The sequence below is a fragment of the Linepithema humile genome, chromosome 1, assembly GCF_040581485.1.
Source record: "Linepithema humile isolate Giens D197 chromosome 1, Lhum_UNIL_v1.0, whole genome shotgun sequence".
NCBI classification, from domain to species: domain Eukaryota; kingdom Metazoa; phylum Arthropoda; class Insecta; order Hymenoptera; family Formicidae; genus Linepithema; species Linepithema humile.
In genome coordinates, this window is record NC_090128.1 from 11,520,929 (window position 1) to 11,541,957 (window position 21,029).

Here is a 21,029-nt window from a genome sequence, read left to right on the forward strand (position 1 = left end):
TCGTGCGATTCTTAAAAAAAAAAATAAAGATAACAAGCTACTACTTATCAATTTTTCTATGTAAATAAGATGATTTTTCCAAATATACAGAATATTTTACACTTCCCGTTTGTCCTTTTTTCTAAAAAATTTTTGGCCAATTTACAGTTATAATAAATAACAATAAATTAAAAAAAAAAATTGAGATCCTAACAATCAAAAATAATTGAGTAATATGTCTTTAAGCATACAAAATTGTACATCCCTTTTAAATCCTTAATTTTTCTATGTTCTCTCATTCGTGTTCCTTTTGACAACTTGCAGGATTACCATAATTCCAAAGCTTTCCTTCTTATCCGATGCTTTTAAAGCGACAGGCGCAGAAACTTTGAGACAACGAACGAACAATCGCTGAAGAGGGCGTCGAGAGGGTGGAGGATACGCAGAAAAAAAAAAAAAAAAGAAAAAGTTTCGAGGCTCCGCCTTGGTCTCGTAATTCATTTTTCCGTCCGTATTCGAGCCATAGGAAACGAAGAAGGCCGGGACGCAAGCCGCGACAAAACTTTCCCATGCCACTCGCGAAAGCGCCTTTTGATAAATGACGAAAGCGTCTCCTAACCCCCGATGCCGTGAAAATTCAACCCTTAATCCGACGACGATCGTTCATAGTGGCGACGTACTTTGAAAATTCATCGGTCGCCCGACTATCGTGATATGATGTGAAAATAAACTTTATAGCTTGCATTTATCAAACATTAATCATTAAAATGTAAAGTCTATAAATATAGGCGCCTAAAATTGTCGACAATAAAAAACAATTAAATAAACAAGAGTATTAATATACTAAAATAACACGCTGTTGCTTCTGTCTAATTTATTCGTTAATTTGGAATAAAAAAAAAAGAAAAACAAATATATTCTCGCAAATAATTATGTAAGAATATAAGATTTTATGTTCGCGATTCGTTCAGAATTCTTCCATAAAAATAGAGATTACTTTTCACGCCGTAAAGACCAACTAACTACGATTCACAGCGTTCGATAACTATTACGGCGTTCAAGAAGTGCTGTTAGACTCGCCATTACAAAGCCACTGTAATCCCCACGGTGCCACTATCATCAGGTAAGACTGCAAAGTCTTTTTAGAGGCAGAGAGCATCTGGGGTATTATTTGCGCATAATTCGTCCACGACCGCTGATTGCAACGAATTACATGATTGAATTTAGGGTTTCCTTGCGTGCACCTTTTTCAAATAATTAATTTAGCTGAGATAAAAAAATTATTATTAAATGTAACTTTGATTTAAATTGAAAAATAATAACACTCTCGCGTGCTAATTTCTATTTAACAAAACTCGTTATTTTCTCTCTAGAATACTTAATTAAAAGTAATGATGGCGCGAGAAAACGAGCGATGCCTCGAGTCAACTATTTTTAGTATAATTTTCTCGAGATCAAACGGAGCCGTAGTTTGCTCTGTAACAAACGAGGTCCTAAATAGTTTTTAATATCCCCGGCTGGATATAATCCGTCAACCACCGAGATTATAGCTAACCGAGCGAATCGAGCGCGGCTGCGAGGTTGCACCGATCGTATTAAGGATCGAGCTGCATGTTTAATTACGTCCCGTTCCTCGACGTGCCCCATTTCTTCCAGCTCTTTCGCCGGCGCCTTCTTCCACCGCTTCTCTTAATGGCCCTTTGATCGTCTCACTATAAAATCGCGCCGGCGGACGCGTATTAACGCCTTTGCGCACTGCTTCTCCTTACTACCACCATAATTCGAGGCAAGTTTACGCGATCTCGCGCGTAAACGAGAATATTTCGAGAGTGGGAGAGATGTCAGAGAATCCTATGAGTAGCTCGCGTAAAATTTATGAATAATCCTTAATATGGAATTGTTAATCGCACGGTTATCCCGATAAACACTTGCTGTACGCGTTAAGTCAAAAGTGTATTTATACTCTTTAAAATTCGATGCGCGAATATTCAAACTGTACTAAAATAGTTACGCAAATAATAACGCACTAACAAGCACGCGGGAAATTGCGGGAATTACGCATAAATCCACAAAAGTCGACAACTTCGAAGTTGCGAAACATTCGTAGCGACCGGTAACGACACAACAACGGGATTATTACACCATCAACAACGCCGGTAACGTTAATGTCATAACGGCGCTACCAGATCTGTCGCGAGCGCCTCGAATATTTCGCGCAACAAACATCTTACATAAGAGCGGTGCGTGCGTTTACGTGAGGGGCACGCCGAAGTTCCGCCGATCGAATTAAGCTTCCGCGCTACACGTTTAATTACGTAGCGACGCGAGCGACTCCCTCTCATTGCCGCGTGAAACCCATCCCGCGCTCGCGGCAACGTCCTTCCTTCCTTCCTTCCTTCCTTCCTTCCTGTCGGTCTCATGTAATCCTGCACACGTCAAAGGGTGCGACGAGAGGATTTCACTCGAGAACTGGGTTCCCGTTCTGAAAAGCCAGCGCGCAAAGCAGATCTCGCGCTCGCCTCGATCGAATAAACGTCACCGGGCGGAATATAGAGCGAAGTGAGACAAGTTCGGAGGTCGCAAAGTTCGCCCGTTGTTCGAGAACGCGAGCTGTACTCGGGGTTGCGACACGCGAAGCAACTGTATTGCTCAGGGGATGCCGCGTGACTCCGGACGACGATGTGTGCACGACCCGTTCCGGCATCGTTCCGTGTCCGCATCGACTGGCGATGCAGCAGCAAGGGTCTTGCGAACCCTTGTATAAAGTAATAAAAGGAAAAGATAAAAGTTAAAGACGTCTTACACGAGCGTTTTTCACCGACGGGAATATATAGTTTACCTTCTTGAAATGTATTATAGATTTGTGTTTGTTTTAAAAGTTTTTGTATGTTGTATTTTTAAATTAACAATTTCACAAGCGCTATTTTTCGTTAAATTTTAAAGTTCAAAATAAGAAACATTATGTAAACTTTTCGAAAATAAATACAATTAAAAGAGAGAAAGAGAGAGAAAGTATGTGTATGTGAAAAAGACAAAGAAACACATTAATTAATAAAAAAAGTATTAAATTTAAGTATTAATAGAAGTTTACGATCATGTACACTTAGAAAAATAAAGATATAATAGATAAATCATATAGATGAATGATTATATTATATTATATAAGAATAAATACAACGGAAACAACTTTCATCAAAATCGTTTCATACATTGCGCATTATATATAAAACACTCGAGAAATTAATTAAACGTATCATTTATTATTATTTCCCAGACAATGAGTTCCGTTTATTCGCGATACCATGAAATTTCGCCAGTCGTTCGCCAGTCAAGCATGCTCTTTTGTTTCCGCGCGTTTTCATTACAGAACGTAAGCGCGTCAATCGGAAATATGATACAGCTCGCGAAAACTTCTCTTGTTCTTGATGAGAAAAGTTACCGACGAATAGTCTCCCCGCGGCGCGCTCCACGGAGTTCATCGTCACGCCCGTAACCGATCGATGCATCGATTCCGCGTTGCCACCTTGAAAACTTCCTCGTCTATTATTACTACGGTCGTTCTTCATAGGTACGCGACCACAATCGGATATCGCAGCAGGATATTGGCAGATCATTATTATTACTTGCGCAAATAATCGATTACATCACGCTTTGCAACAGTAATTGCTATAAAAATAATCGATTACATAGACTCGAATGTTCACGATATCCTTTCCTCTGTTATCTTTTTATTCAGAGACCTCGCTTTATTAATAATCAAGTCTAAGACAGTATTAAATTAACACTTTATTTTTAAAAGTCGAAAATTATATCAACAATTCTACTTGTATTCACAGAGTTTTGTAGTTCTTGCTAAACAAAAATAAAAAAAAAATATTTAAGAGAATCGCATAATTTTTGAAAAATTTTATCTCTAATCGGATAAGCGTAGTCGTTGTAAATATGCGGAAAATAAAATTTTAGGAGTTACAGTTTTGTTAAACAGAATTAGTAAAAGTGGCAATGCTTTGATATCATTCCGCTCCAGGGATTTTTTAATTTCATTTATAACGAGCAAAGAAACTTGACTGGTGTTCTGTGGAATAAATACAACCAGCAGTTAACAGGCAAATATTCCATATCGTTCGCACGCTTTTCGGTGCGCATTTTCACAACGCAAAGGGATCCGCGGTAAAACCCGTAAACGGGATAGATGAAAAGCGAGCGAGGCGGAAGCTTGGCTCGTTATGGTCGCTTAAAGCGTTCGTGTTCCTCTCACACGAAGCTCATTAATGATTGAGAAGGTGGGAAAGTGGAGTAATTCATTTCCGCCGCGCACGCGGCTCTATAATCCATGGGGTGTAATTCAGTTGGTTCCTTGATAGCGGAGGCTCGCTCGAATCCCGCAAGGTATTTACGACAATACCGCGGAGGCGCGTTGGTTCCATTATTGCATCCTGCGAGATCGTTCGAACATCGTGAAGTTTCTCATTCGCGTAATCTTCAGCTTTAAACATAGTCGGCGAGGAATTTCATGAAGAGTTTCGAAAACACGCAGTCAGATTCTCGGTGTGAATTCTCTTGCGTAGACAATCCATTTAGTTTCACAAAATCTGTCAAGTTTCTTTGCTTATCATAAAATTAAAATTATTAAAATTAAACAATTTTTAAAGCAGAATAATGATCATAGCATTGTGCTTTTATTCTAAATTTAATAAAATCTATCCCTCCCAAATTTCATTTTGCGTATACTAAAGACTATTGTCTCTTCAAGTTAATATTTAGATGAAATTAAATAACAGTTGATATTTCTCAGACAATGATACGGAGCTTCTAAATATTATAGACAAAATATATTAAACAAATTAATGCAATGAATTATCGTCGTAAAATTTCAATTAATCTTTTCCTTCCAAGAATATGATCTCGTTAGTAACGTTTGAACGATAAATGAAGGTAGAAACCCGGTGAATTTTTATCTTCTCAAATATCTAATGCGAAACATCGCATATAAATTAAATCAGTCTGCAGAAACTCCAATCACATACGTATTCCTGTCATTTGTGGATATGTTAATGTGTTTCACGCAGATCTTGCACGTATGCAGAGCGCTCTCGCTCAGCGAAGGAGTCTGCCACCGTTTCCCGCAAGTCCTCGCAAGTATTTTAATTTCGAAGCATATAAGCAGCGTTGCGATTCATCTACTCCGCGCTCGTCAGACGTTCGTTAGAGCCGAGAGCGCGGTTCGTATCCAGCAGCAATTCCCGGCTCTGACGTGAAATATTTCCGGTCCACGTGCGCGCGCGTTCGTGCGCGCAAACATTAAGCGCGTTGAAATATTCGCGGCCGGAGACGCCGAATGCGAAATAAGCTCGCGAGCCCCGATTTATTCTCCGCGTGCGCTTTACCGGGCACGTTTTCAATTCGTTCGATACGCTACTCATTTAATATCTGCCTCGAAAATGCGCGACGGTCGATTTGCAAGCGGCAAGCGAGCTTCACTTGCTCCGAGTTACAGGTTTTTTCAAAAATACTAAGTCATTTTGCAGCCACTCAACCGCCTTTCCTGCAATTGCATCTTCCGAGATATCTCCGAAGATCCTCATCAGGAAGAAGCGCCGTTAAGCTACTTTTGTTTCGTCGTTTGACAGTAATACTCCGAAATTGACGCTATTTTCATTTTGAATATTAAATGTCAACTATGAGAAATGCGAAGAAAATATTCTTACATAATAAAAATCAAAGTTTCATGTAAAAAGTTGAGTAAGTTTTGTTAACACAAATTCAATTAATTGAATACCAATCAAGTCGAACAAGGAACTTGTTCTCGATGTAGAAAAAATAACGAAGAAATTGATATAAATCTCTCTTTCTTCACGTAACAATATAGAGAGAGATAAAAATTATATTTATACAGAAAATTAATAATTATTTGAATAGAGCAGTTAGTTGCGCTTTTCAAAAGCGAATCATAATCAACTTTTGCCAATAATTCCTAAAATACAATGCTACTTGTTAATAGAATTTTCGATGAAGCACACGCGTTTCGATATTCTAATCCGCGAGGAACACAATTCAACAACAACAGTATGAATGAAATCGGACCGTATGAAAGCTGCGAGTGTGTCTATCCGCACTAGCTTGAGCCTGGACAATTACCGCGAACGATTGCCGCGCGAAAACGTACATATATAAAATTCAAGGTACAAACAGACTGTTTGTCGCCTAAATAGCCACCGGCCGTCTCGACAAACGACCAGTATTTGCATCATTAACAATTATAGCCTTTGTTAGTTTCCATTGCAGTGTTTAGATTTACACTATGTTGTTATTTATTCAGCGTGCGCGAGAACCGAGCGCGTAACCATTTACTTTCTCTCTCTCTCTCTCTCACACACCTACCGCTGCGTGGAACTCTATTATAAAGGCCACAAACACGAACCGATGGCCGGCCAACGGAGCGAATCCGGAAATTTAATTACACGCTCGACAAAAGTTGCCCGCCGCGTAACGCGGCGGTAAGGCGAGAGCGAATTTTAACGAGACGCCCGGCGTAAATCGCTCGCTTTCCAAATAATCGCGGCACACTGCTCCTTGGGCGCAAGACGTTGCTAATTATTTCGAAGAGTTACGCTTAAAAGAACGGAACCGGCGACCCGACTTAAATTGGTCATGCAAATTACGTTTTAAAGCGGACCAAGAAGTTGTTGCTTCGATGTTGAAAGTTTCCGAATCTTTCAACGGGAACGGCAAGACGAAAGAGCATGACTTTCGTGTCTCCCATGAGAGAGTCGCATACCATTTTTTTGTTTCGCAACTTTATTAATTTGCAATTTGACTCTTATCTATGTCTATGATTCGATCGATCCCGCTTGCTTCGCATTGCGAACGAATACTCGGTGGTTTTCCATTTTTAATTCTTGCTGCACACACGCGTGGAATTTAAAGAGAGGAAAATTAAAGAAACTTTAATGCAAGAAAACTAATTTTGTTTGATATTATTGCTTTTATCTATACTATTACTTTATCTACGAATTGTGAGTAAAATAAAATCAGACAATAACTAACGTCATTAATTTTTCGGCAAAAAAGATATTAGTAAAATACCTCAAAATCAAAAAAATATTGATTTTATAAAATTTTGTGAGAATATGAGGATTAATAAAAGGTACACTTTTTTTATATTGGCGCACGTCTCTCTACAGATATGAATAATAAATTGCAGAAGTGTGCAAGTAATCACTGTGCAATCAATATATGATAGTAACACGACATCGGAACTTTTTCCTTTCCGAAGTCAATCTAAAATTTGAACAAATGAACACGTCGCTGTCAGGACTTCCGATTATTTTTTTAATTCGCAGCTGCGTCACGGCTCGATTACGTCAGTCAGCCACGAGATCATACGTCAACCGTACAATTCACTAATTTCACAAACTGCAAAGGTTGAAAGCTGAGTTTTTTCGAGGTGAATACATCATGCGCTATTGAGCGATTGAACAAATATATCTTGTTATCATTAAATTTGAAGTTCGAAAGAAGATTGTATATCATAATAGGAATTGATCAGTGCCAAATTTTTCGTATAAAATTTGAAATAAAATTTACTAAACTTTTATATTATAAAATTAAGTAAAATAAAATTGCGCATGTAGAAACAGACTTTTTCAATAATGGAAAATTATTTTAAAAAGTGTTTCAAAATGTTATTATGGTGCTTTCTGTTCTTATATTTTTCGATAGCTGTAAAATCAACAAAATTCTATACATATAACATAATTCTAAAAATTTAATGTAATTTATCTGTTACACGAGGGATTGCCGTATAAAGTGTGTTTCTTAAATTGATTCTTAACTTGAACGCTCATTCCTTCTTGCAGTCTCTATCACTTTTGCGTTCCTGTAATTGAAGCCTGGGATAAACTTTTTGAAATATTAAAATATTGAGAATTACATATCGAGAAATACTTATCAAGGTTGTCAAATTAAATTTATCAAATATTAAGTATTTTTTATATATATATATATATATATATATATATTTCTCTCTTATTTTAATACTTTAAATTTAATACCATGAGTGTTCAATTTATCAAGTTAGGCCCAAAAAGTTTATCAAGTTGCAGAAAAAATTCAAACTGTTCTTTCGGTAAATATAACAACACGAGATAAGAGTAAATTTTTTTCACAACCCAACATAACTTAAAGAAAATAAATATATGTCACGAAAAAATTATCTATGTATAATTTAGCAACAACAACTAATGCTCTAAATATAATTTTTTTCTAATTTCTTCCGGTACAAATAACATGTATACGCAAGCCTACGCATTCAAGAAAATGAGTGTCTTCTCGCGTCGTTGTTTCTCACGACGAGAGCAAAAAACGAAGGTGGCTCACCGAGCCGGGAATAAAATAAGATGTCGGAAAAGGCGCGAATCCGGCGAGTAAGTAACGACACGCTTCAAATACAAACCCTTATAATTTACGGCGGGCCTTTAATACCGCAATGCTACTTTGCTATATAAGGATTTGCAACGACCGGAAGGGATGTCGCACGTCGTGGCAAAGGTCGAGAATACGACCAGCGGTTGGTTGTGGAAAATCGCAAGACGGTGAGAAATACCGGCTCCACGATGAAAAGGATGGCACAGCCCGGAGGTGCTAAGAGGTAAGGTAAGGTCGAGACATCGGCGGTAAGGAGGTAAGGGCGACGAGAAATGGAAATGCCAGATTGGTGGATGCTGATGAGAGAGGCGCCTGCCGCTCCGCGACGAGGAAGCCCTGAAAGCACTACGGGAATGAGCTTAACGGTGCAACGCTCGCCCCCGGTGCATTTTCAAAAACATCCCTCGCTGCAGAGCAAGCGGGACGCCGCGGAAGAGAGGAGAACAACGCGCGCCATCGGGGAATTAATAATAAGCTGCTGTTGGATCATTCCTCGTTTCCCAACCCTCCCGGCGTTGTCGTGGGAGTTGCCTTGTTGCATCGTCGCTCGCTCAAATTTGTTCTTACAGACGTTGCCGAGCGTAGCTGCACGCGCCTGCTGCGCATCGAACTAATTCCGCGGAAGCGGCTTGACGAGAGCGATTTAACGCGCTCAAAGCACGAAGCGGAACAACAACAAATATATAATAGAACATTAAGTGGAAAAGGGGAATTAAGTTCTTTCGCTATGATTGCCGCGCTGATACACAAATCCACGTAAATTATATAATACGCAGCCGTCTCGTGTAATGTCAAAACTGCAATAAGCTTGTTTCGAACAGCAATTTAAAACAAAGTGCAAGCACGAACCTTCCGTGTAGTACGAAGTACGCGGCATATGTCGCCAGCTTAGGTCGCGTGCTCGACTATTTAATCTGAATATACAAACAAACAACTCGTTAACACGATGCCAGTGCTTCGCTGATTTTTTCAACGCTTTCGAAAATTCGCCGCATTTTTTCATTTGATTTTTCCGGACACGCACGTCGCTCTCGTAAGATCGCGTTAATGAAGTCAGAACTGGATTGCTCACATCTTGCAACCGTGAAATTCACCATGTCGAGTGAATCACGACTGAACTTGGAAAAACAACCGGTCAAATCAACTGGTTCATTCAAGTGGTTGGCAATGCATGTGATACGATTTACTCTTGGTCTACCGATTCCTTTGTCAAGTTAAAAATAAACTGGCAAGCTCTTTCAAAGCGCGAACGACGAATTTCTGCACGACGGCTCAAACGTCGAACAATTATTTTAAACATTTGATATTTTTAACTTTTGTAAAAAAAAACTCTTTGTAAAAAGAGAAAGTACGTTACGTAATAAAAAAAAACTAAAAAAATTTGTGATTGCGACTTTGTGTAAATTTAGGTATATGGCATATGTTAAAGAGTAGGTAACTTTTAACATTTCACCGAGCAATCGTTGCTGATTATTAAACAATCGGCATTTAATGCACCGGCGAGAATTAACAGAAAGCAAGTGTATCTGCCGTAATTTATGCGTTATCTTCTGTACCACAATAATTTAAGCATTTCCATTAGACTGATAATGATTAATTAGCGGTGTGATTATTCCGTCAAGCTCGGCCAATAATGCGAAACACTATGGCGTGGAAAATGGACGTTATCGTAAATTACAGAGATCCATTAAATTAATAATGTGAAACATCTGGCGCGCGTACGAGCCACGCGGTGTGAGAAATCCGACGATAATTTGATCCGTATGATTAATCCGTCCGATAGAATCGGAGAATTTTTGTCGCCTGTTACGTTTAGGGAATGATATGTTAAATCGATATCAAAGAGGATGCTGTGCTTAATCCCGCTATCCGGGATCCTACGGGGATCCTGCGAGATTGCCGATCCCTTTGGCTAGTCATTTATAAGTCGCTTGTGGCCGACAGCTCATTAAAAGAGATTTAGTAAGTCGTTAACTCGCCCGGCCGAGCCACAAATGAAATTTATACAGTTTATTTAAGAGGCCGGATTAAACTTTATTCACGACTGAGTCCTGACAGCATTATTCAACGTCGGTTTGTTCCTGAATCATAGTTCAACTGCTTAAATTCACGTTAGCATATGGGAATGCCGCCGGAAGCTCGAATATAATCTCTCCATATATTTCATATCTTTAATATTTAATATGTTTTCTCCGAAATTTTCTTTCAAATTTGATAAGATTCTCGGACACTTTATATGACATCATGCATTTAAAAAAATTAATGCTTAAGATATGAAAATATTTTCAAAATAAATGCTGCAAGATATTCCTTACATATTTTCCGCATTGAATACTGTTATCGTAATTAACGACGACCTAATTAATGATACCTGAATAAACGTAGGTAGATTAACCTTAAGATATCACTTTGGAAAAAGTCGAATCGCTTACGTAATTAACCCAGATTATTCTGCTCCTAACCCGTTATACTTAATTGGCATTAATTAAGAACGCCAAGGAATTCGTTATACCTGCCATCGTTACGTGAGAGGCACTATCGGCGCGACGTTAATTAAAAAGAGTGTCGATGAAGAGAAGATGAAGGAGGATTGGATACACATAAAACTGATCTTAACTCGAGAAACGTCAAATAAATTGCACGTGCAAATATTATTAATATCGCAAACTCGTTAAAACATATTCCAACATCAAATTTGTAAAACAAATTTTATATTTTTATTTTTATATGTTAAAAAAACTTTACAGAAAAAATTCATAGACAAAAAAGGGCGGATAATATATACAGAAGGCTGTGTACATCTAATTTATCACGGCTGCATCACACATTATTGTTCTTCAACTTTCCGACGGTCAACAAAATGTATCGCAAAATCACTCCGATGCAATCGTGACGTTTCGATGCGACTCACATGCACGCGAGGTGCGCCTCGCGAAAGAAACAAACGCGCATTTGTCAAAAAGCCGGGAGAGACAACGCGCGCTGGCCGTAAATCAACAATCAGTCCGGTGGATCTAGCGCTATCGGTGAGAAATGAACAGTGACAAATCCGATGGCGCTAATGAAAAATCACGAGCGATAGATATCGTGCGCGGGAACGACGCGGCTATGGGGGAAGGGGAGAGGGGAGGGATGCGTGTCGAAGAGAGTCGATGAAGGGCTCGGCGATGCGGACGGCGAGGTGGAGGGCGATGGACGGATCAATCGTGAACATAAAGCAGACCACGTTGCTGACTTTATGGATTCGATTAATCGCGCTTGCTGCCTGTGCAGCAGTTCTCTCTCGACCCGACATCCTCCATCGTTGTGCGAAAAGGGGGCGGGGCGAAAAGGGGGGAAGTTTCACGGAGCATAATTTAAATTTATATCGAACCTGGCCCGGTGAGTTGGCAAGACTGTTTTAGTAGTGCCATAAAAGCGATCGTGACGGAACTTGACGAGTTTTTTCTCGAGTTTCGAGCTTGCTCTTCCGCCTTCCTAGCGATTATTATTCAGTTTTTTCACCACAATTTCGCGTGATATCTTCTGTGCAATCTATTGTTAAATGTCGCGATACTGACGACGACGACAGTAATGATGTTCAATTCGTCATTGTCAAATGTCGCAAACAAACAAATGTAACAATTTTTATATTTCTCACTTCAATTACATTTATTATCAATAAAACGTAATTAGTAGACTGCATTTTAATTTTCTAAAAACGCCACCATTCTATGTTGGAGACACAATATATATCGTTTATTGGATATCACTTAATTAGTCGCTTCATTTAGCCGGATCGAATGTAGCGCAAGAAATTGAAACACGACGCGCGCTGCCACGTTAGAAATTCCTCTCGGTGTTTTCGCGCAATATGATTTCTTCCGGTGGCAGCCTTTGCTCGTAGACCATTAGAGAAACAAAAGGGACGAGAATAAAGACTTTTCAATTGGGTTTATTATACAGACCGGAGGATACCTGCCTATATCCCATCCCCGTTCGCCTCGCCCCTCCGGAAAAATTGGAGGAACACAGAGGAAACGGAACTCGAAACGCCGCAGCATCCCGGAAAAATGGCGCACCGGAAATTGGGACTTGCACCCTCTAATTTTACGTACCAGAAGTGTCTTGATCGGAAACGAATCGAGAGAGAACGGCGCGCGAGCCATCCGAATACAAATAGCCCGTCGCAAAGGACTCCACTTAGCGCGGGATGCAGTCGGCGTGGCTGCGGATTACGATACCGCTCGTGACTCGCTAGTAGCTTTAAATAAAATACCAATTTTTATCTGTGCACCGTTTCGTTCCTTTGCTCTTGAATAAACCATTTCTATTCACGCACGATTTACATTCGCCTGACTCTAAATTCATGCTAGGAATAAACGGAATTATTTGCTCCACTTTGAGATTATCCATTTCAATATATTTCGCGATATTAAACACAGCAGGATATTAAAAGTGATTTTAATCATCAAATGCAGCGCAAGAAATTGAAACACGACGCGTATATCGCGATAGAAATTTCTCTCGGTGTTTTAATTTTGCGAAATAATTTTGATCGTGAACTTTCTATTGAATTATTTCAAGGGATTTTATATATATACATATATAAAAAATAAACATTCAAGACATACAAAAGATTCAATTTCGTTAAAACGTTCGATTAAATTTTCTTTCGCATTTTTGTAATTTTGAATACATTGTTTTATAATCTTCTGTAAGACACATAAACAAAAATTTACATTTCAATAATATATTACTAATATCACTTCTGAAAAGGATATAAACTTTTAATATAAAAAGTTAATTCAATTTCGCACTTAGAAATTCCTGTGTTTATCAAGACTCCTCTTGCCTTCAATTCCGCTCAGCGCACTTCCTAAGAGATTATTCAGCCTCGAGTTTCGCCCTACCTACGAAATCGCCATTTAGGTCTAAACCTTCCGAAGGAAATCCGACGACATCGGAGCGATTGCAGCCACTCTCGTCAATTCGCCAGCAACGTCTTCGATCCGCGTCTCGGACCAATTTAGCTAGAGAGTTTAGCGTGACGCTGATGGAGAAGCCATCGTTTCGTTTCGTGTAATCTAAACGCAGGGAGCGCGCGCTGCCCGGTCCATCCCGCGGACAAAGAGGGATTAGCATGCGAATTACTTCCGGCCGGACGATAAAGCCCCGAGCACGCGGAAAGTTCAAAGCCGGCAGCGTTAGCTTCGTGAGCGCGCTCGCTGCAAGCCGCGCACGGCGTGCATTTCGACGGAGAAAATTGACGCCCACTTCAGGCTCGTAAGCGCTCGCTCCGATATTATTCCGGTTTCGAAAGGGCCTCCGCCCTTCGCTAGACATACCGAAGGACCGAACCGACGCGACGTGCCCGGCTTTCGTCGACAAAATCGTTTGATCGGAACGATCGAGCGGGAGATTGCATTCTTCTCTTCCTTTTTTTTTTTTTTTAGCTCTTCTGTTTGTGTCTTTTTTCCCTTTCCTTTTTTTTACGTCGCACACACTACGGAGACAAGAGCCATTCCATCGTTCGTGTTATCATACGAGGATTGTGTTAGATAGTCGGACTTTTGGCGCCGCTATTACTGCGAGCGGGCGGACTACGAGAGTAGAATAATAACGTGGAGCGCTCTCGTCTGTCGAGCGCTCTGTAAATTGCTTGTAGAGCGAGAATTCGATACTTGCAGCATGTGCGATGTAAAACACTGTTTGTTTGCATTGTCGTTTATTGCGAGACGTGGCCGTGAGGAGGGAGGAATTCATTCGCATAGCTGATGACCGCCCTGTCAGATTAACGTCTTTCTGTCAGCGCGCGAAGCAAAAGAGAGTCTTGCTCTTGCTTCCGTTGAAAAGAAATGTGCAAGGCAAAAGGAATAAAAAGCGCGAGTTGTATATAAGCACAAAGTTTTAAGCTTACGTTTGTTTTTTTATTTGTTATTCATTTAACGTCAAGCTATAGTAAAACTCTACACTTTATGATATTTATATAAAAAATAAATTTGGTTTATCTGCAAGCAACAAGACAATGTGCTTTTCCACGGTCCATTGTAAAGTTAAACACAAAACGTAATACAAACTTTCGCGCTACAGTGGAAAAATCTGCGACAACATCGCATGGGATCTCACTCGGCGCAGATCTTCGCAGCTGCGTGTAAAATGTATAAAAAGCGTAAAAATGTAGAATAAAAATCGAATATTAAAAGCGACGTTTTTACGATTCCTCCGGTATCCGCGTTTTGAATTTTACCACGCTCTCGCTTTCTCCTGCATATTTTATGTTCGCAGAGAAGGCTCGTAGGAGAACAAGTAAACGTTATTACTCGGAAAGGACACCATCGATCGTTCGCGAGCTCGGATCGAGAACGAGGGCTCTCGCTGAACTGGGAATTGAAGACCAAACATGCGGAAAATCGCCGCGTAAAATACGCGAAACAAAGATGACAGAAGACGAGCGAAATTTCATCCGATACGTAATCAGACACCGTCGGTGCTAGTCGCGAGGTTACGGCGAGAAATGAAATTTATCGCCACGAACTACACTTCACGACCAAAGGAGTCCGTATCGACTGGTTTTAAACAGAAAACCGAGCGGCAAGAAATATCGCCGCGTTTAAATGGAGCGGGAGTCGCGGCGGAGAGATGAAAAGCGGGGGAAAAAACACGTCGGAACCAGCGGAGGGACGAAAACGGAGGAACGCGCGCGGTGACGGTCGTGGAATATTACTCGAAATACAGCGCGACGTTAATATTCTGCTTTATATCGAACCGGCGAGACAAAGTGAAAAAGTTTTCTCCGGCGAAGCGAGAGCGGCGCCGTTTTCCTCCGCTCTTTCGGATATTCCGCCCTTCTTTATCGGGGCTCGTCTCGCGGCCGGCGGGAAAAGGAGAGGGCAAAGACGCCGGGAGACAGCGATACGGTAATTAATGTTATCATGAAACGGGATTAATAAAGCGATATTGCTCGCGAACCCTTACAGCTGGAAAATATTTGGTGACTCGTGAAATTCCACGTTTTATTACAAAATACGGCTGATTGAATCAACGTGCGGAATAAAATTCTCTTGTGTTTGCATTATGGGAAATATAAGATATTTCCAAACCTTGATTTTAAATTCACCGCGGGCTATTTCTACTCTGATTTTTATAAGATTTCTTCATCAATTTGCCATCGATATTTTTCCTCTTTAATAAGAGAGAGGGAAAAAAGTATATAATAACCAATTCTATTTAATCTGATACTTGTAAAAAGAATACTGTTTATAAAATGATATTTTATGGAAAATATTGACAAGTTTATCGTTAAAGTTTTCTCTTAAATCTCAGCGTGGGCAGTAATTTATTAACTTAATCAGATAGTTCAAGAAAATAAAACAAAATTTTTACTTCTCTAATCAAGATCTATTTCGAACGAAAAATTTTTGACGTCCATCTGTTCGTATTATTAAATCAGATCGGTCAGATTTAAATTTCTCTGGCGTTATATATATCTTTCGATTTTTGCTAGATTGCACACGAGCTGATTCGTGCCGGTCCGAAATAGAAACTTTATCCTACTGACGCGATCGTTATCGTCATTCGCACGATCGGGCGCAGCGCGAGTGGAATAAGTGCAATAAATTCAATCCGGCTGACGCTCGTCCCGCGAACCGTTTATATCAGGCGCGGTCCGCTCGCAGGACTTAGCGTGCCCGAGCAGACGTTTTTTCGCGTAATTTATAACGTGTCGTTGCGAATGAGGAAAGTTAAGCGGTCGCGGCCGCGTCGTATCTCCGAGTTGGGAATGCCTCCGAGGTCTTTAAAAGTCCCGCAAACTTCATTAAGAAATTCGGCGCCGTGGGGCACGGACGCATCCGTTCTCGCTATATAATATACGAAAGTCCGACGCGCCGCGGAAAAAGAACTTTTAAATTTAGTTGGCTTAACTGACTCCACCCCGGCAGTTTAAATGAAATTACATGATTTCGGAACGGGACGAGAGACTTAACGACTTGCCAGCTTCTCCCCGGTAGCTCGCTCATAACGTAGCTCTTGGTTGATATACATCGAAACGAGCCGGATCCACCGCGCCAGATGAACTAGAAAAGTTGCCCCGCGACCGTCATTAAATCGGCCCAGTTAACTAACTCGTAACATCTTTATCCGGCCGACGATGCTCGTGATAACGTTAATCGGATGAGAGCCACCTAGCGCACTGCGAATTATTCAGATTGAGCTGGACGGAATGGAATTAAGTATAGCGAATTAATTAAGCTCGAAAAACAATTATTTCTTATTATTTAATTTACTTACTTAATTCTTGTAGAAATCAGGGGACTATTTTATTATCTCTCATAACATTATTTTGACCTCGTGAAAACAAATAGATCTCGACGATGTGCAAAAATTTTCGAATGTGCGCATCACCATACAATATTGTAATATAAGAAAATTGTACACATAATTAGAAATACGAGAAAATCAATTTTGGATTAACGAAATTTTCCTTACTGGATTTTCGCAGCTAAAAGCGCGCGGCTTACACTAAAACTTTTCGTATATCCGAGCCATCTCCCGACTTGAGTTCCTGTTGTATCGATTGCAAACTGTAATTCGATTTATGCTGTCCGAGGACATTGCTGTCGGTCGACAAAGCGCGAGCGCGGCCGCGAAAGGAGCGAAGAACGAAGCGAACTCAACGAGACGAGGCGCTCGTGTAATCAAGGAAACGATCGAATTATAGCTGCTTGCGAAAGGCTGATTGCTCGCCCACGGGGAAATTACCCTCTCCTCGTTCGGTTGGCACTACGCGGGACTCGGACCTTTAATTGGCACTCGTAATTAAGCGTTTCCTTTTCCACTCGTCCCGCAAAGCGATCGTTCCGGAACAGCGGCGTACTCGAGAAACGGAACGCAAGGAGCAGAGACAACGGTGTTTGACATATGCTCGAAAATGATCATTCGCGATTTATTGCACATAAACGTGCAAAGCACAATCTCATCTAATAAAATCTAAAATGACCTTATTGATTCACCTTCGCGGATGCTATGTTAGTCTAACATATATTGCAGCAAATTAAATAGAATGTTTATATAAAAAAAATTGATGACAAAAATATTAAAAATTTATACGAATTTTGTAGAAAATAAGTGTATATTAATTTTAAAAATATGTAAAAAAAATGATCTATTTATGTCAGCATCGTTAATATTCTAAATCTCTTAATAAGAACGTTACATCTTAAAAAGTGAAACTAATAATTTCGAAATAATGATAGACGAAGCATAATGAGGGATGTAATAAAGAAGCGAGTTTACCGCGTCTGTTAGTGTTATCGTGGTGCACAATTTAGCTATTGTGTCGCATCGATGACTCTGTGATATTTCGGGCACGATATCATTAAGTTGATGGAGGCGAAGGAATCTCGTCGCTCCGGCTATATCCAGCGACCCCGCTATTATTTCACCCGTCAGCCGCAAATTGAGGATTCCCTGCTTTATAGACAAGATCGGATGAAATTAATGACGACCGGAGATAGGATTACGAGATCGCGAGATAGCCCGAGCAAGTGACGCGGTCGAAAAATGTCATCGACGTCGTCTCGTGAACAAATTCTGACAATGGAAAGGAATCCAGGAATTCCGAGCTTCCTGACGCGAGTTGGGACGTTCGGGACGCACGTTAAATCCGGTTACTTAGCAGATTGAACCGCCGGAATGGAATTCGAAGAGATGGTTTAAGGGACGTTTGATCAAGCGACGAACGACGATAAACCGGGCGAAGTGGTGCGGAGAATTTTATTTCCGATCGTTCTATTTCTTTTAAATCAAGTCGACACGTATATGTTTCCTCTTTGCAGATTAAAAATACTATACGATTAATTTGAATATTATGTACAATTACGCAATATTGATGTCACTTTTACTTTTATACACCCGGAATGTTATATACAGAGTAATTTAGAAAAAGTCAAAATACTCATTGTCCAAAATAGATAGAAAATGTTTCAATTCTTTAAATTGTTCTGCAGATCACCTTATATATTTCTTAAAATTATGATTATCTTGTCACAATCGTGTTTACTTACCGTTATCAGCCACCGTCTTCCTTTTTCTCCTATATTTGCAATCCTCGTCGAGTGATGCCATTGTCGCCGACTATCGACAAAAGAGAACCTGTGAACAAGTTAATTAGATGTTAGAACGTCTACTCTCAGAAACATGAATTATCGAATTAACAGTGCAGCCTAATTATACCGCCGTCTAATTAGTCGTTGTTGCGCGCGTCGCGTCGCCGTGTAAACATTCGAACACGCCTGTGTCGAACGAAGCGTGTCGCGACGATTAACGGCCCCGAATTGAATTCCACCCCATCGCAGGGGCCTTTGGAAGGGACACGAGATAACGTCGATGGCCGCGGGACAGGCAGCGGACATAATTAAGGACGGCGTAAGCGTATCGATAGCAGAGGCGTATCGATAACGGGGCGCGGAAGCAATTCCACGGTCGGCAGCAAGCTGTAGTCCTAAGGCAGGTCAACTATCGGTCGCAGAAACACATCTGGTCGAAGGGAAATCCTAGATTTCCCCCGAGAACTTCTTCGGGAAACACACGGCGGTGCCTCGCGAGTCCCTTTCTCTCGCTGCTTTCATGTCACAGCCACATATTGCATCCAATACTCGAATTCAATTTGACCTCTGACTCGTGCCGATAGTTCGCTTTGCCGCCTGTGCCGCTTGACGATGATCAAAAGCAAGTCTTGTCTTCAAAAGATAAGTTCAAGCAATGGACGTGAAGCTTTCATGACACGCCGTCATGTTCATGTACGAATCCCGTCTTTAGTTCATATATAATCGATAATTAATCTTCTCTTCTCTACACAAACGTTGTGTATATACAAAATATCTCAGCATAAAAACTATCCTCTTTTATGTTTTGAACTAAGGAAAACAAATAATAAATAGAACCTATAAGAAATAAATTATATATCCAAGAAAACCGTATCGATAAACTTGAAAAAATCATTTAAAATACGATTTATAAAGGGAAAAATTGAAGAAATATTTCATTTACACATGCATATTTTTAAATTGAAATGTTTGAAATACTTAAATTAACCTTCAATCATAATTTCTGGCACACGAAGAAAAACATAATAGACACAAGTCAAGCGATTATTACACAAAATTAAATGTTTTTCAGAAAGTGAGAGTATTACAAAGTGCGAAACGGAACGTGCGAGCGAGAGAGAAAGAAAGCGTACCCGAGAGCTTATTTGCCGCTCGTTAAATTTCTCCTCGCCGGTTTGAATTACGTGGCACATCAAAGCTCGTGGGAGCGAAATCAACGCTACCAGAGTTTTCAGTAAATACAGTAAGCTCGCGTCGCTCTCTGTATCTGCTACCTCAATATTGAAGGATTCGAGCTCTTGCCCTTCCCGTGAGGACTGTTTTGTAATGCTTACGGGAAATTGTCGGATGCCATGTTGTTCCGTCATAGTCACCATACACGCTTATGGTGAATCGTGTAATATGTAAGCTACGCAGATATATATTAGAAGCGACAGTCCGTTCGGCTGTTACACACCTTGACTCGTGAAATTGTTTCTGTGTGTTCAGAAAGTTGAAGTTAAAATTGCAGTACAGATATCGCATTAACAGTTTCGTATTTTATAACGTGAGAGGCATTGATACTCAAAAGCGTTTTATATTTCATAACAAAAAGAACGAAGAATTAATAAATTGTAATTTAATTGTGTTGCAATTATTTGCACTCCTTCAGACAAAAGTAATTAGTTACGTAATTAATTAACTAACATAATATTCTTTTTAGAGTTGCAAAATGGCGGAACAGACCGTGCATAACTTAGATATGCTGTTTTGCGTCAAAATAGATGAATAGTGTATCTTTAGAACAATTTTCCGATGTATAAATGGAACAGCAGAGGAAATGGATCTGTATAATTAAATGGACGCGATGACTGCGCCTGTGAGATCATATTGCAATGTGTTTATTTACAATGCAATAACTACCTGTCATAAACAATAGGAATTATATCACACAATCACAATATATCAAATACACTATACTTATTTCCCGTTTGAAAACATCCAAAAAATCACAATTCATTATTTTATTTTAATAAAACTTTGAATAATATTTTATTTTTATGAAAGAATTACTTGTAAAAAACGTCATGTTATCCATTATTACATAATAATATCATAGAATATATAATTCATTCGTTAAAAAATTTCCTGCAATATATAATAAAGCAACAAGAGAAAAGTAAAAGACAGAGATCAACCAAGTAAAACTCAAGTTTAATTGAACGCGAATTATGACATGTTTTGATGAAACGTTATATGATTGCAAGTATAGAATTTTTAACAATTTATTAAACTTTTTCTATTCTCATGACGATGATATAAGACTTTGATTTCTTTTATCTATCGATAAATAAATCGATTTATATCAATCGATTTTTCACTAAACGTTCATAAACGTTCAAGTACGAAAATCTAAAGCTGTTATCCATTATGTTTACCATTTTCAAAGATCTATAAAAAGTTTATCTATTTAATACGTGAAACAAGCCGTTAAAGTAATATTTAATTAATAAGAATATCTTTTTACACGCATATTAAGCAATTTTGGAAATTTCC

At 39.6% G+C, this 21,029-nt stretch overlaps 1 protein-coding gene across 1 annotated transcript in view; it reads right to left on the bottom strand.

Moving 5' to 3' along the window:
- LOC105672005 (deoxynucleoside kinase-like) overlaps positions 1-21,029 on the bottom strand; it is a 159,057-nt gene that overhangs the window by 96,816 nt on the left and 41,212 nt on the right. Inside the window, exon 3 of the mRNA XM_012366655.2 lies at positions 18,453-18,540. The gene's annotated coding sequence lies outside the window, so the exon portion shown is untranslated. The remainder of the gene's footprint in view (positions 1-18,452; positions 18,541-21,029) is intronic.